The sequence below is a fragment of the Macrobrachium rosenbergii genome, chromosome 25, assembly GCF_040412425.1.
Source record: "Macrobrachium rosenbergii isolate ZJJX-2024 chromosome 25, ASM4041242v1, whole genome shotgun sequence".
NCBI classification, from domain to species: Eukaryota; Metazoa; Arthropoda; class Malacostraca; order Decapoda; family Palaemonidae; genus Macrobrachium; species Macrobrachium rosenbergii.
In genome coordinates this window covers 10,505,876-10,521,176 of record NC_089765.1, presented here as the reverse complement: position 1 = coordinate 10,521,176, position 15,301 = coordinate 10,505,876, and the positions used below count along the sequence as shown (strand labels likewise).

The 15,301-nt window shown below is 36.9% G+C and overlaps 1 protein-coding gene across 1 annotated transcript in view; it reads right to left on the bottom strand.

Annotated features, from left to right (window-relative positions):
- LOC136852318 (sterol carrier protein 2-like) overlaps positions 1-15,301 on the bottom strand; it is a 236,860-nt gene that overhangs the window by 101,426 nt on the left and 120,133 nt on the right. The window contains exon 2 of the mRNA XM_067126835.1: positions 3,160-3,193. The gene's annotated coding sequence lies outside the window, so the exon portion shown is untranslated. The remainder of the gene's footprint in view (positions 1-3,159; positions 3,194-15,301) is intronic.

The following is a 15,301-nucleotide window of genomic DNA, read 5'->3' as shown; positions in this document are numbered from 1 at the left end:
TTAGAAACTAGTACTAGCATATGGTTAGAAACTAGCACTAGCATATGGTTAGAAACTAGTACTAGCATATTGTTAGAAACTAGTACTAGCATATGTTTTAGTAAAACTATGGTTAGAATAGCACTCAGCATGGTTAGAAAACTACTACTAGCAGAAACTAGTATTATTAGAAACTACTAGCATATGTTTAGAAACTAGTACTAGCATATGGTTAGAAACTAGCACTAGCATATTATTAGAAACTAATACTAGCATATGGTCAGAAACTAGTACTAGCATATGGTCAGAAACTAGTACTATCATATGGTTAGAAACTAAGTAGAATTTTTCATATCTTGGCTCCTGCGTCTATTATCGTCACCACAAATTTGCCTTTAGTATATATTATTATGTCAATGTTTATAGGTTATTTCCCAAATTATATTGTTCATAACTTTCACCAAATTTAATAGCCAATGAGAGAGAGAGAGAGAGAGAGAGAGAGAGAGAGAGAGAGAGAGAGAGAGAGAGAGAGAGAGAGATTCTCTTTTCCCTCCTCATTCGAACTAACAGGATGGGGAAAGTGAAGAGAGGAGAAAGGTAGAATCCCTCTGGGAGAAAGGAAAAGAAAGCACAAGAGGTGGGAGAATGGGGGGAGGGTTCCCTGGCTCAGGCCCGTCCCAAAATGAGCCTGTCACTTGGAGAGAAAAGAAAAAGTGTAAAGAAAAAAGTGTTTTTCTTTGTTTGTTTACTTGTCATCCTATTCCACTGAATAATTACATTTGTATCACAATTTTATAACAGTAAATTCAAGCAAATGGTACCACATAACATACCAAATCCTTCGTATAGGCTATATTAAAAAGATTACTCTATGTGTGTGCATACGTGGATACATGCATACACAATGCAAGTTATTTTTATCAGGCAGTTACAATGCTCAACTAACTACAAAAATCTATAGCTAATATTAACGACTTTGCATGAAGAATCATGTGGCTTCCTATACTGCCTACATAATTATTTAGGGTCGACTTCCAATCTGAGAACCTTACTCTGTATAGGATTTTGTACTTAACTGTCGTCCTAAAGAAGAGCGTTTATGATATACCCTGTGAAATACCATCGCCTCTATTCTATTCTGATAATCAGCTCAGTGGTCTGAGCAATGTGGCTGTCTCAGAAACTGTACTTCAGTCTTGAGTGCTGAGCTGCAAGCATCTTTAGTGGCAATAGAGAAAAAAATATGATTTTTATGTTTCAAAAAATCCACTCCCTTGTTGAATTCCAGAGCGTATTAGTTTTACATCCTTTGAGAGAAACTTATAGTCACATATTTATAGTCTATATATATATATATATATATATATATATAGATATATATATATATATATATATATATATATATATATATATATATATATATAGTCTACATATATATAAAAATATAAGTAAAAACAAATTTCTTCAGGTAGCTCCTGTGAGAGCTGATAATCAGCTCAGTGGTCTGGTAAAACTATTTTAGTAAAAATAATTCGACAATAAAATGCAACATCATGTATAATCAAAAGTTACCCCAGTGCACAATATGGAGACTGGGCAGGTGTCATGGGAGTATAATTGATCGTTAACCAAAACATAAAATAATATATAAATTATTAAATATAAACCTGGATACCACCAAGTAAACTCTTCCAAGGAGATGTTGCAGTATGTCACTAAGATGAGACGCCTGTTATCGCCTACGAATTACCCTTTTACTTTACAAAGTTTTTTGATAGCTGGTGGACCCCAAACATTTTGGGACGACTCCTTAGCCCTCTAGACGTGAGGCACTTGTTAAACTGACTGTGCCAGTTTAGAAGACGTTAAGGCATTTGTCCTGTCTAACTGTCTTGTCAAGAATCAAATTAATCTCTAACCAATGTTTTCAGAAAAGACCTGTTTCTTAATTACAGCAAGAATTTTAGACTGGCTGGTCTAATTTTTTACAGAATAAAAATCCTCCTTATGTTCTTCATCGAGAACAACTTAAAGAGATTTAATATTATAGCTACATAAAGTCTGTCGAGTCATCAGTCAATAACTAGGTGTCACGATGTAGTACTTTCCCGATAGCGCTTCCAAACTTCGTCTTAAAGCAGTGGTTCTTAACAGTGTTGCCAGATCGGTTTGCCTAGAATTCCCCGAAAATCATGTCAAAATTTCCCCAAATCGTTCAAAAATTCCCCATTTCCCAATAGAAAGGTTACCTTTTTATTACCACCCCGCCTCTAAGAGTTAGTCCTTCCCTCCACGCCCGCCCCCACCTTGCATCTATGAATTAAGGGCCCTCCCAGATTTAAAGAAAAATTAAAAAAAGGGAAAGAGAAGGGGTTTCGAGGGATAGGGAGGGAGCTAAATAATTACAGAACGTGGTAAGCCCAACGCGTCTAACCAGAGTAGTAGGCTGTTCATAAGGCGATACTTTTGCATTCTTTCATAAACTTCTGAATATTAGTTCCAACCTCTAAAGAGAATAACGAATATAATTAGAGAATTCTTAATATTTCCCTAAAGCTCGCGCCTCCCCTGGAAATTCCTGACGCCGCCCTAGGGGGCCGCACCGCCCAAGGTTAAGAACCACTGTCTTAAAGAAAAGCAAAAGAGATCTCGCGCCCAAGACGAGGCGAACTTCTTCTATTAACGAAATGGAAATCAGTTCGCGCAACCATCGTCAGAGTGTCAACGGCGCTTGAGAGATGGGAAAGTTGGAGCTACGAAGGACAAAAAGGGACCTGATTTCTTATTCATTGGGATTTCGGCGCATCGTCGGGCCGTTTGGTCTAATCACCGATTCCGCCGGGACATCAAACTCAGTAAATAAACTTTAACAAATATAAAAAAAAAAAGGTTGCCACGTCGAATTCCTTCTTTAGGTCGTGTTAATGAGTTACGCAGACGACAAAATGGATTCCTCGAGGTCACAGAGGCATCAAAACTGAATTGAATCGTCTCCACATCGCAAACGATACAATAGAGGAAGACCAAAAATATATTAAAATAATACTGGTTCACAGTAAATGAATATAAAGCATTAGAGTTGAAATGTAAACAGTCATGATGAATAACTTATTCATTTGTAAAGGCCAATACCAATAGTAGTAATAAAATACTGACTAATCACTATTCTGTACTCGCCGATGCGGGAACTCTGTAGTCCAGGTTTCAGTGCCTGGGGAAAAAAAAATAACAGTCAGTGAAGATTGGTAACTCTCGTTATGTGCTAAAAACATACATTTTGCTTTAGTCCAAAACTTCAATTAACCCGGTAACAATGAAACAATTAAGACAAAATATCAATAATATATATATATATATATATATATATATATATATATATATATATATATATATATATATATATATATATTATATATATATATATTATATATATATATATATATATATATATATATATATATATATATATATATATATATATATATATATATATTATATTATATATTATATATATATATTATATATATATATATATATATATATATATATATATATATATATATATATATATATATATATCCTATATAATATATATATATATATATATATATATATATATATATAGATATAATATATATATATATGCATATATCCCAGACAGAAGCAGATGAGTGAAGAAACAAGTATACAACGCGCAATCGAGTTTTCTGTACATGTATAATCAAGGCCACCGAAAATAGACACTGTCTTCGGGTGGTCTTCGGTATAATGCCGTATGAGCCGCGACCCATGAAACTTTAACCACGGCCCGGTGGTGGCTCGTCATATATCGTTGCCAGAAGCAATGGGGATTATGGCTAACTTAACCTTAAATAAAATAAAAACTGCTGAGGCTAGAGGGCTGCAATTTGGTACGTTTGATGATTGGAGGGTGGATGATCAACATACCAATTTGCAGCCATGTAGCCTCAGTGTTTTTTGAGATCTAAGGGCGGACACAAAAAAATGCGGCACAATAGTTTTCTTTGACAGAAAATAAAAAACAGAAGCAAGTTCAGTTCAACGAGACAAACGACTTAGAAAATTTAGTCATGATTCGGAATAAAAAAAAAAAAGTCACAGTCCTGACGCCGGCAAATAATTGTTTTGAAGATGTCTGTTTCTCATGTACATCTAAAGAAAATCCATTATTATTATTATCATTATTATTATTGCCACTGACTTGAAATTCAAGCATCCAAAAAATATATATGGTGTTCATGAAGACGTAAAAGGAGGCAAAGGGAAATACAGAAATACGAGATACCAGTTATTAAAAAAAAGAAAAAATAAATGAATAAATTAATAAATAAATATGTAGAAATATGAGTAAATTATTGGAGTACAGGGAGAATTGTATTAGGGTAGTCAATTAATTAATGATCTTTCTTGCTTGCCGTCAAATTCCCTTCCACCCTTGGTATGCACAATTAGAGAGAGAGAGAGAGAGAGAGAGAGAGAGAGAGAGAGAGAGAGAGAGAGAGAGAGAGAGAGATCATAGCTCTCTTTTTTTTTTTTAAAGAATCCAAGTCAGTGTGGGAGCAGGAAGCATAAAAGTCACTATCCGCCTACATGGCAAACAATTGACGAGCACTAAACTATTCTGATGTTGAAAGCTATTCCATACTTCCTGGGTGAGAATATCAACCAGGCAATGAATATACATGATTAAGTTTTGGAAGTCCAAGTTCCTTCGATGGCAATACTGCTAGTTAATACGACAGAGGAGAAATTGCAAATACAACTGAATTGCAACAGGCGCAGATTTACTGCAACTCAATCAGCTTCAACATTACGCAGTATGACTCATGACTCGGGTAATTACGGCAGGTTCTCCAAAAGCAATACAAAAAGTACAAGAGATATAACTTGATGGGTAATTGTCACAATGTCTCCAACATAATTTGATGGGTAGTTGTCACAATGTCTCCAACATAAATAACTTGATGGGTAATTGTCACAATGTCTCAAAAAGCAATACAAAAAGTACAAAAGATATAACTTGATGGGTAATTGTCACAATGTCTCCACCATAGCTTGATGGGTAATTGTCACAATGTCTCCAACATAACTTGATGGGTAATTGTCACAATGTCTCCAACATAACTTGATGGGTAATTGTCACAATGTCTCCAACATAACTTGATGGGTAATTGTCACAATGTCTCCAAGCATGGGTAATTGTCAAAAGATATAGCTTGATGGGTAACTGTCACAATGTCTCCAACATAAAGTATTGTCAAAAGTCCAACATAACTTGATGGGTAATTGTCACAATGTCTCCAACATAACTTGATGGGTAATTGTCACAATGTCTCCAACATAACTTGATGGGTAATTGTCACAATGTCTCCAACATAACTTGATGGGTAATTGTCACAATGTCTCCAACATAACTTGATGGGTAATTGTCACAATGTTCCAACAGCATGCCTCCAGCATAACTTGACGGGTAATTGTCACAATGTTCCAACATAACTTGATGGGTAACTGTCACAATGTCTCCAACATAACTTGATGGGTACTGTCACAATGTCTCCAACATAACTTGATGGGTAATTGTCACAATGTTCCAACATAACTTGATGCAATTGTCACAATGTTCCAACATAACTGATGGGTAATTGTCACAATGTTCCAACATAACTTGATGGGTAATTGTCAATGTCTCCAACATAACTGATGGTAATTGTCACAATGTTCCAACATAACTTGATGGGTAATAGCCACAATGTCTCTAAAAGCATTACAAAAAGTACATATGATACAAATTAAGGGTTAAGTCAGTTTAGAAAGCTATGTTTCCAAAAATATTTTTAAAAATGCAATGATTTCTATGCGTAACACCCGTTGCATCATTTGTACATGACAGTATTTCATTAGTGTACTGACTAATTTCCATATGAAACGTGATCATCCATAACAGCATTCTACAACATCATACATTATACATAGCGTATTTCATAAGGGCATCATGTCACCTGTAAAATATGCGTACTGTATGCATACGGTTGCAAAATCTATTGAAGTGTCAGCTGTAGAGTACGCGTATTGTACTTCATAACAGCATTCTGAGAATCTTCAAAATCTGCGTACTGTTTTGGCGGGACCATTTTCATACGAGTAATACTAGCGCATTAGCGTTGCATTTGTTTTTCTGGAGTCCCCTCCCTATTAAAGGCAATGGCTTACTGGTCAAAAATAAATAACAACTCTTTAAATATACACGTACATACATACATAACCACATTACGTCCAATTCTATCATGAAAGCAATGCGTCAAACCCAAATAAATTTGCCTCCAGTTCGATTCAGGATGAATGCCATATCTACATTTACGTAAAATATCTAAAGAAAAACGAAGTATTGTTTATTATTATTATTCAGAGGATGAACCCCATTCATATGGAACAGGCCCACGAACGCCACTGACTTGAAATTCAAGCTTCCAGAGAATATGATGGTGTTCATCAGAAAGAAGTAACAGAAGTTAAAAGGAAATGCAGAAAGAGGGCCACTTGGTAAAAGAGTACAAATTAACTGACAAATTAATAAATAAACATACAGAAATGTAAGTCAATTATTATTGAAATAAAAAGAGAATTGCATTATGGCAGTAACGCATCGCATCTTCGCTTGATCTTCTGAAGTTCCAATTGCACGACACCCTCAGTAGGGAGGCTGTTCCACAGTCCAACGGCAGTAACACATTTACACACTCAGACAGAGGCCTTAGACCACATACACACACACACACACACACACACAAACACAAACAAACACACACACAAACGCACTGACTCCCAGAAAGCCATTAAAAAGTCGAGGGGGAGGCCGTGACGCAAGTGGAAGGCGCATCATTGCCAGACCAACGTGTCACGGGAACCTCTGAATGAATACAAATGAGCGCCACTCAAGGATAAGAAGACACCGGGGGCATCTGGCCGACTTGGAAAATGGCGCAGACGGGTATTGAGGTCAAGGGGGAGAGAGGGAAGCCAGAATTGGCGCTTTCCGGGCCCTCTCTTGTTCACCAATTGGATTTATTCCATGGGTATTGAGGAGGGATAGGTCACATGGCCCACGAAAAAGAAAAAAAAAAAGAGACTGTGCATATTTGAGCGCATAGATCTGTCCGGGTTTAAGGCTGCATTTGCTGGCGCTGGAGTAGACCCATCCTCACCTTAGTGGGCAATTTTGTCAAGGGTTATTGCTTTTTTAGGTGGAAATGGTTTTTACAAATGCATAAAACTCTGGTGCCAAGTGACCATGATATTCTGCATGCATGCATACAAACATACATACATGCATACTATATATACAGTATATATATTATATATACATACATATACATATGTACACACACATTTATACACATACATACACACGTAATTGTAAAATATATATAAATACAATCACACATATATAAAATAAATAACATATAAATACATAGATATGAATATATATATATATACATATATATATATACATATAGATAAATAGATAGACAGATAGATAGATATAGATATAAATGACACTGTCAATACTACAGCAAATGACATTTCCATATTTTCAAATACTACGTCAAGGAAACAGCCCATCAGTGCTGGAATCAATACATCAATACCTCTGGAATTATTTGCATCCAAAGGGACATTTGAAATGTTCACTTACGCATACTGGGATTCAAACCTACCCCTCTTTGGGGCTGTTCTGTCTTGCTGAAGGCTGACCATGCGGCATGGCACAGACTCGAGTCCTAATCTGGGTATGAGCATCGTAAATAATATCCCTAGCGTACAGTCAGTCCAATATTAATGGGTTGTTCTTGGCTTACTAATTCAATGTATACACATACATACATACATACATACATACATACATACATACATATACAAACACACACGCATATATATATATAATATATATATATATATAAATATATATATATATATATATATATATATATATATATATATATATATATATATATACACACACACACACAATGCTTACGTATAACAGTCACTATCAATATGCCTGTCGTGATTGAGAAAAACGATTCTCCTTGCAACACGCTACAGAGAATTTCAATTATTCAACAAATAAAACGTTACCAATAAACTCCACAAAGATATATAATAAGCATAAATCCCAACATTCTGCAAACAACCACAGAGACTCTCCAATATTTTCTAAAATGAAAAAAAAAACTTGCCCTCACTGACCAACATGAGGTCACGTCTGAACAACATTGCCAATCACTTGACTTCTTGCAACTTCGCAGTCTGACCCCGTTGAACATGCAAATGACTAATGACAGATTCCTTGTTGATCACTTACTGGCCAAAGCAAGTGCTTTCGACTGCTCTTAGTGGACCAGTTACTTGACTGGGTTAACTGGGTGTCATTCCTGCTCTCAGTCATAATAAACTGGGAAAACAGATGCAATGAAGATCTGTATTGATATCCACGACTGGCAGACGATCATTTGCAACATTTCCTCCTTCCAGGTTTGCCTTCAGACAGCTGGATGTCATGGGAGAGCCGAAATTAGCCGAAATTAGTACATGTACGCCAGGTGTTCTAGACCAATGGTTCTGAACTGGTCGTCCCCGGACCGCAAGGGGTCCCTGACTGTAAGGAGGTCAGCGAGACGTTTTAGCAGCTCACAGAAATAATAAAAATATAAATAAATATATAAATAATGACAAAACAATAACAACTGTGTTCTAGACTAATGGAGCTTGCCCGACTCTCTGCGTCCCTAAGAGGGCAGTGCCGCCAATGCACCTCACGCAGTGCACTGTAAGCAATTACTTAAGGTTCACTGCAGTGTCCTTTCCTCAGGACCCTTTCTTCCATCTTATTCCCCACCCTCTCCTCACAACTGTCTCAAAGTGCAACTGCTTTGAGGTTTCCCTCCTGTTACACCTTTCAAACCTTTTTTACTCTCAGTTTCCCTTTTAGTGCAGAATGACCTCGTAGGTCCCAGCCCTTGGCTTTTGGCTCAGATTTCATTTTTTATTTCATTATATTCCCACTTTCTGCAGACCTGCATACATTTCTTCATTAGTAATATCAAGACCTTTCCATTTCGTTTGTTCATCTCTTTCTTGTAGCGAAGACTAATTTGAACATTTCCGCAGCCATTTAATAAAATATTGGGTTCTTTTGCTGGACCGTATTTCTAGCGAGGCTTTCCGTCTCTCTGATTTACCACAAATATATATCTATATATGTGTGTGTATGTATATATATATATATATATATATATATATATATATATATATACATATACATATACATATATATATACAGTATATATATATTACATTTATACAGATGTATATATATATACATATTTATTTATATACACATACATATTCAATTAATATCTTTTCGAATTATTCCTAAAGAACATTAACAAACAACCCTTGGACAAGCGGCGATGTAGTTTATTTAGCACAGCAATTGAGGTCTAATCAGAAACGCGGCGAAGATACTAATGAGACAATTAATTCTAATCAAGTCCCGTGAATCGATACCGAAAATAGCAACTGTGATTCTCCATTTAATGGGTGGATAAAAAAAATCAAAATCGTCTGCATAGGTTACGTTTGTTCAATTCATGTTTGCGTGAACATCCGCTAATCACGTTATCTTCAGCCATCACTGACATAATCCAAGATATGGCCAGTGATATAATTAGAATGTATGTATGTATGTATGTATGTATGTATGTATGTATGTATGTATGTATGTATGTATGTATGTATGTGTTTTGCATATGTACGTAAAAATGTCCATCTATCTGTGCATTTGCATGATGTATCAACACACAATCACGTGTGGAACAGAATAAATTTTCTGACTCCCATCAGGATCAGAACCTGGAGTCTTTTAGACCTGTATGGCCTAGTGGGCAGCGCCCTTGCCTTTCAATGGAAAGGACCTGGGTTTGATCCTGATGTGGGTCAAATTTACATACACATACTACCATATACATATATATATATATATATATGTATGTATATATATATATACATTCATATAATATATATATATATATATATATATATATATATATATATATATATATATATATATATATATATATATATATATATATAATGTATATAATGACTCCGAGTCATTGTCAAAGGCTGCCTTTATTTTTCTTTAAACCTTCAGCTGAAAACCCTGTGGACAATGTTAACAGACTATAAATCCCCTGGGGTCCACAGGGAAATCAGCCTGTGAGAGAGAGAGAGAGAGAAAGAGAGGAAGGAGGTGGTAAACAAATAGTAAACAAAATAATATGATCCCCCGTTCGACTGAGAACAGTCAGCCGAGGGAAGTTAAGGCTGATTCACATTATAACATCACGTCACCGACACGTCACGTCACGTCACGTCAAAGCACGTGAGAATTTCTTACATGCAATCACATTGACTTGTTCACACCAAGTCACGTCACCATCAAGCACACGGCATCATCCTTCGTCACATCACGACACTCTTCTTGGAAAGAACAGTTTGACGTGACGTGACGGTGCTTAATGCAAGTCTCTCAACACTAAATCCGCGAGTTGTTGAGATTGGGACAACTCATCGCCGCCTTCTCATCACCGATTCCAAATAACTGTCTCGACCCCTTTGAACTTTTTTGACTGCATTAGTGAATTTCCAGATTGTAGGATGTTTCACCCCTAATTCCTTCCGGAGTCGTCTGTGTCCTGCTTCTGCGCGGTTGTCGATTTTATCTTCCTGATTTAAAGTATGAAAATGCAGTGGAATTTCCATCGGGAAGAGCTGGGGTATACGTCTGCTATTCCCGCGTCTGTTTAACCGGCCTATATCATCGTCTTCGAGCCAATTCAGAACTGGAATGTGCTCTGTAGATCATTCGTCAGCTAAGGCATCCACATAGCAGTCTGTCTGTTCAAAAGGTACAAAGGAAGAGCCAGTATCATCGTTACTTGTAACGAAGAATTGCTGCCGTTATTATAACGAGAGCTTAGACCCGAAGCCGCTATATGCTTCTGCATACTTTGACGAAAGTAAAAGAAGCAACCTTTTAATTCTACTTTCGGATATATTTCTTTGATTGCACTAAATGCCGCGCGAGTTCAAAATCACACAGAATCGAGTTAGGCCTCAGTTTCTTTAATAATTTAAAATAACCTTGAACATATAACTTTCTGTTCATTAGGTAAAAGAGCATAATAAAATACTGGGATGACACCACCTACTTTTTCAGCCAGTACAATGTACTGTACACCTGAGAAAGTAACTTCGGAGCTATCTTAAAGGTTCCATCTCCATACCAAATTTCTGAAGACACCAAATGGTGCACCCAGCTTCTTCTTCTTCTTCCAAATAGCGAGATTCTCTCTGGTTTGGTTCTAGCAGTCAAAAAGCGACTTTGTCATCTAAGTTAACAACAGACAGTTGAGTTGGTAATTGGGTAATTAGTGGGTGAATGGGGGTAACAGTTGTGGCTGTCGTTATTTACTGTGTTTTAAATAAAGGTGTCGTTTAGTGAATTTCGATTTTTAGTATAAGTTCGTTGAGGCGATGAGTTGCGCCGACGGCGATAGTGTTCTACTATAATTATATGAGGCGATGAGTTGCGCCGATGAAGTCATGCTATAATTAAGAGGCGATGAGTTGCGCCGGCGATAAGTCGTACTATAATTATATGAGGCGATGAGTTGCGCCGGCGATAAGTCGTACTATAATTATAGACCTTGGTCCGTACAGCAATGCATACTTTCGTATGCACTGTGTCTATTTGAATTCCGAATTATAATGGACCAGCCATTTTTTCCATGAGCTGTTTTTTTCTTATCGCTAAATAATCCTTTCTGGTACGTAGATGATACTGATGAAAACAGCCTCATGTACATATTCGACATCTGACGAGTGTTCATCAGCTGAACTTTATCTTTGGCTGTAATCAATTTAAGCTTTATTGTAAGTGATAAAGATACACACACATATGTATATATACAGACATACATGCGTATATATATGTATGTATATATAAATATATAATATACATATATGCATATATATATATATATATGTGTGGGTGTGTGTGTGTGTGTGTGTGTGTGTGTGTATAATCTTGATAGACACATGGATTTCAGAAACTCTTTATCACTGTATCAGAATCCATAGGCTCACGCTCGAATCCTGGTAGGGGCAGAGGCACAAAATATTCGTGAGTATAAAAAAAGTCATGCGTGTATAAGTGACTTGAGATATATGTATAAATATATATGTGTGTGTGCTGTAGGCAATTTTCTATAACCAGCAAAACTAATAATTTAATATCATGTTTCTGCAGTACACTACGATGCAAAAGAAGTCCTTGACAGAATGATGAATGTTGCAAACAGTGAGCTGAAAAATCCAGTTCCCTAAAGAAATAATACAAAAAAAAAAATTCGATGGAAGAGAAGAAAACGGCATATGAAAATCAATCTCCCTAGTATAATGTCATGCTACATTACAATGCACCGTAGACAAAACCTAGCATAACTGTTGCTGAGAGAGAGAGAGAGAGAGAGAGAGAGAGAGAGAGAGAGAGAGAGAGAGAGAGAGAGAGAGAGAGAGAGAAGGCTGACTGCAAGGCCGGTAGGCTTGAGTTTAAAAGATTGCACAGGTACTTTGGGAGCGGGTCTTCTCTTCCCCCTCCCCATTCCACCAACCCTACCACACCTGGCCAACGGTTGTCCCCCCCCCCCCCACCACCACCACTAACAACTCCTCCTCCTTCCCATCCACACTGTCCACGGTTGTCGCCCCCCTCCCCCCACCACCATCACTAACAACTCCTCCTCCTTCCCATCCACACTGTCCATCGACCAGTCTCATAAGGGTGCGATGAGCATATTTATTTTTCTCTCTTTTCGACGACAGACGAGTACAATAAAAAGGCAGAACGCTAACTAACCATCGCCTTCTTAAACAAGAAAACAGGGAGATGATATTATTATTATTATTATTATTATTATTATTATTATTATTATTATTATTATACAGAAGATGAACTCTACTCATATGGAGCAAGCCCACCAAAGGGGCCACTGACCTGAAATTCGAGCTTCCAAAGAATGTGGTGTTCAAATCTACTTCACAATCCCGTGAATATGTTTATAAAATCCAGAATCCACATTTATGTAAAGTACTGTATTTACAAATAATAAAATGAATTCTAGGAGCTTTCGAGAGCCTGCTCAGCTCCTCTTCAGCTAGAAAGGGAGCTGAGCAGGCTCTCGAAAGCTCCTAGAATTCATTTTATTATTTGTAAATACAGTACTTTACATAAATGTGGATTTTGGATTTTAATGTGGTGTTCATTAGAAAGAAGTAATAGGAGGTAATTAGCAGTACAGAGAGAAAGAAAGATAACTCATCAAAAAAGAAAAAATAAATTAACAAATTAATAAATATACATGGATAAAAATGCAAGTAAACTATTAAAATACAAGGAGAATTGAACTTCTGAAGTTCCCACTGCACGACACGATTACTGTTCATAAAAACCTCATAATAGAATGTGTCACTAAAAATGGTGAAGAAATCCACAGCGGTGTATATGTAAATACATATTAGAAATATATATATATATATATATATATATATATATATATATATATATATATATATATATATATATATATATATACAAACGAGAGCTTTCGCCAACCGCTCGATTCCCTTCCTCTGTCTGACGGAGAGGTGGGGGATCGAGCACCATGATCACTATTGCCAATGTGGCAGTGTCAATAGTCATACGAACTCTTCACCGTAAAAAAAAAAAATCAGACTCCAACTTTTAACTGCGCGATCTACATTGACTCTGACGAGCCTAATGGCTCTTGACCTCCCGTCTCCTGATCTTGGTGACTTCACGTGACCTAAGACCAGAACAGAACGGAAAAGAATATAGAAATGAGGCCAAAGACCAAGCGCTGGTACACACCTATGATAAGGTCAGTCAGCGCTGAAAAGGAAATTGACAGTCAAGAGGTCTGAAAGTTGTAGAAGGAGGTAAACCTCGCAGTTACATTATGAATCAGTTGTTACGAGAGGATTGAGGAAAGTCAGATGGAAGAAAGAGAATATGAAAGGAGGTACAGTCAAATGAATGAAAGGGGTTGCAGCTAGGGGTTAAAGGGACGCTGCAAAGAACCTTAAGTAAGGCCTACTGCAACGCCAGAGGTACACTGACTGGTGGAAATTACTATAGACGACTTTGTGCTTATAATAGGAGAAGCTCCGTGGATAAATATTAGCGAAGAAGAGGATTAGGGGACGTCATAACAGGTTCAAAAGCACTCAATTAGCTGAAAGAAGAATTAGTAGATAAAAAGAGAGTAAAAGTGCCAAGGTTTTTTAAGCAGGATTGCCAATGGAGGACGCGAGAGAATTTTAACCGGTGGATGGATGGATTCATGGAGCTTCATAAAAAAATTATCTGAAAAACAATAACAAAGAGATTGTTTTTAAGATAACAATTTTTTTCGGCGACAGGCACGAAGAGAAGACAAAATTAACACTATTTGAAGAAAACGAGACAAAACTAGGCCATGAAAGTTTCAAAGGTAATTCCCCAATGCTTTACGGTACAATAAATTTCAAAGAAATTAAAATACTAAATAGGATACTTCCGAGAACACACATACATCATAAACACGAATTTTTGTCACTGATACACGGGTGCTTGGTCAAAGTCACTGTCTACCGCTGTTTCTCGACCAGACCATGGTTTGAATGCTTGCCTGCGCAGAGGCATTTATGATTGATAATTTCCCTCTGTGTAAGTTATTCTCCAGGTATAGTGAGTTCGATAAACGATAGTTGTGACTTAATATTTGTGAGAAATATAAACATACGTGAGTGTAATGCATATTACATAATTGTACACATTCCAAGTTTTTATTAACTTTATTTACTTTCATATTCCGATTGAACTGACTGATCCATTCAGAAAAAAACGAGTGAAGGCCTCTTTAACAAGTCAGCTAACCAACGTAAGGACACCCTTTCAGAAGTAGGACTCGCATACACTGCAATCATATAAATCGCAGGACGTACTTGAGGACATTTCCCCAAGAAAGGACTTCCCAAATAATGGAAGTCCATTGAGGGGCCTGGCACTGCCTGCTGGACAGAGTGAATGCACCATTGTTCTAGAGCTTTTGCCTTGTCCCCGCTCTGCTGCAGAGCTGTCCTTTGGAAAACAATCTCTGCGCAGCGGCCATTG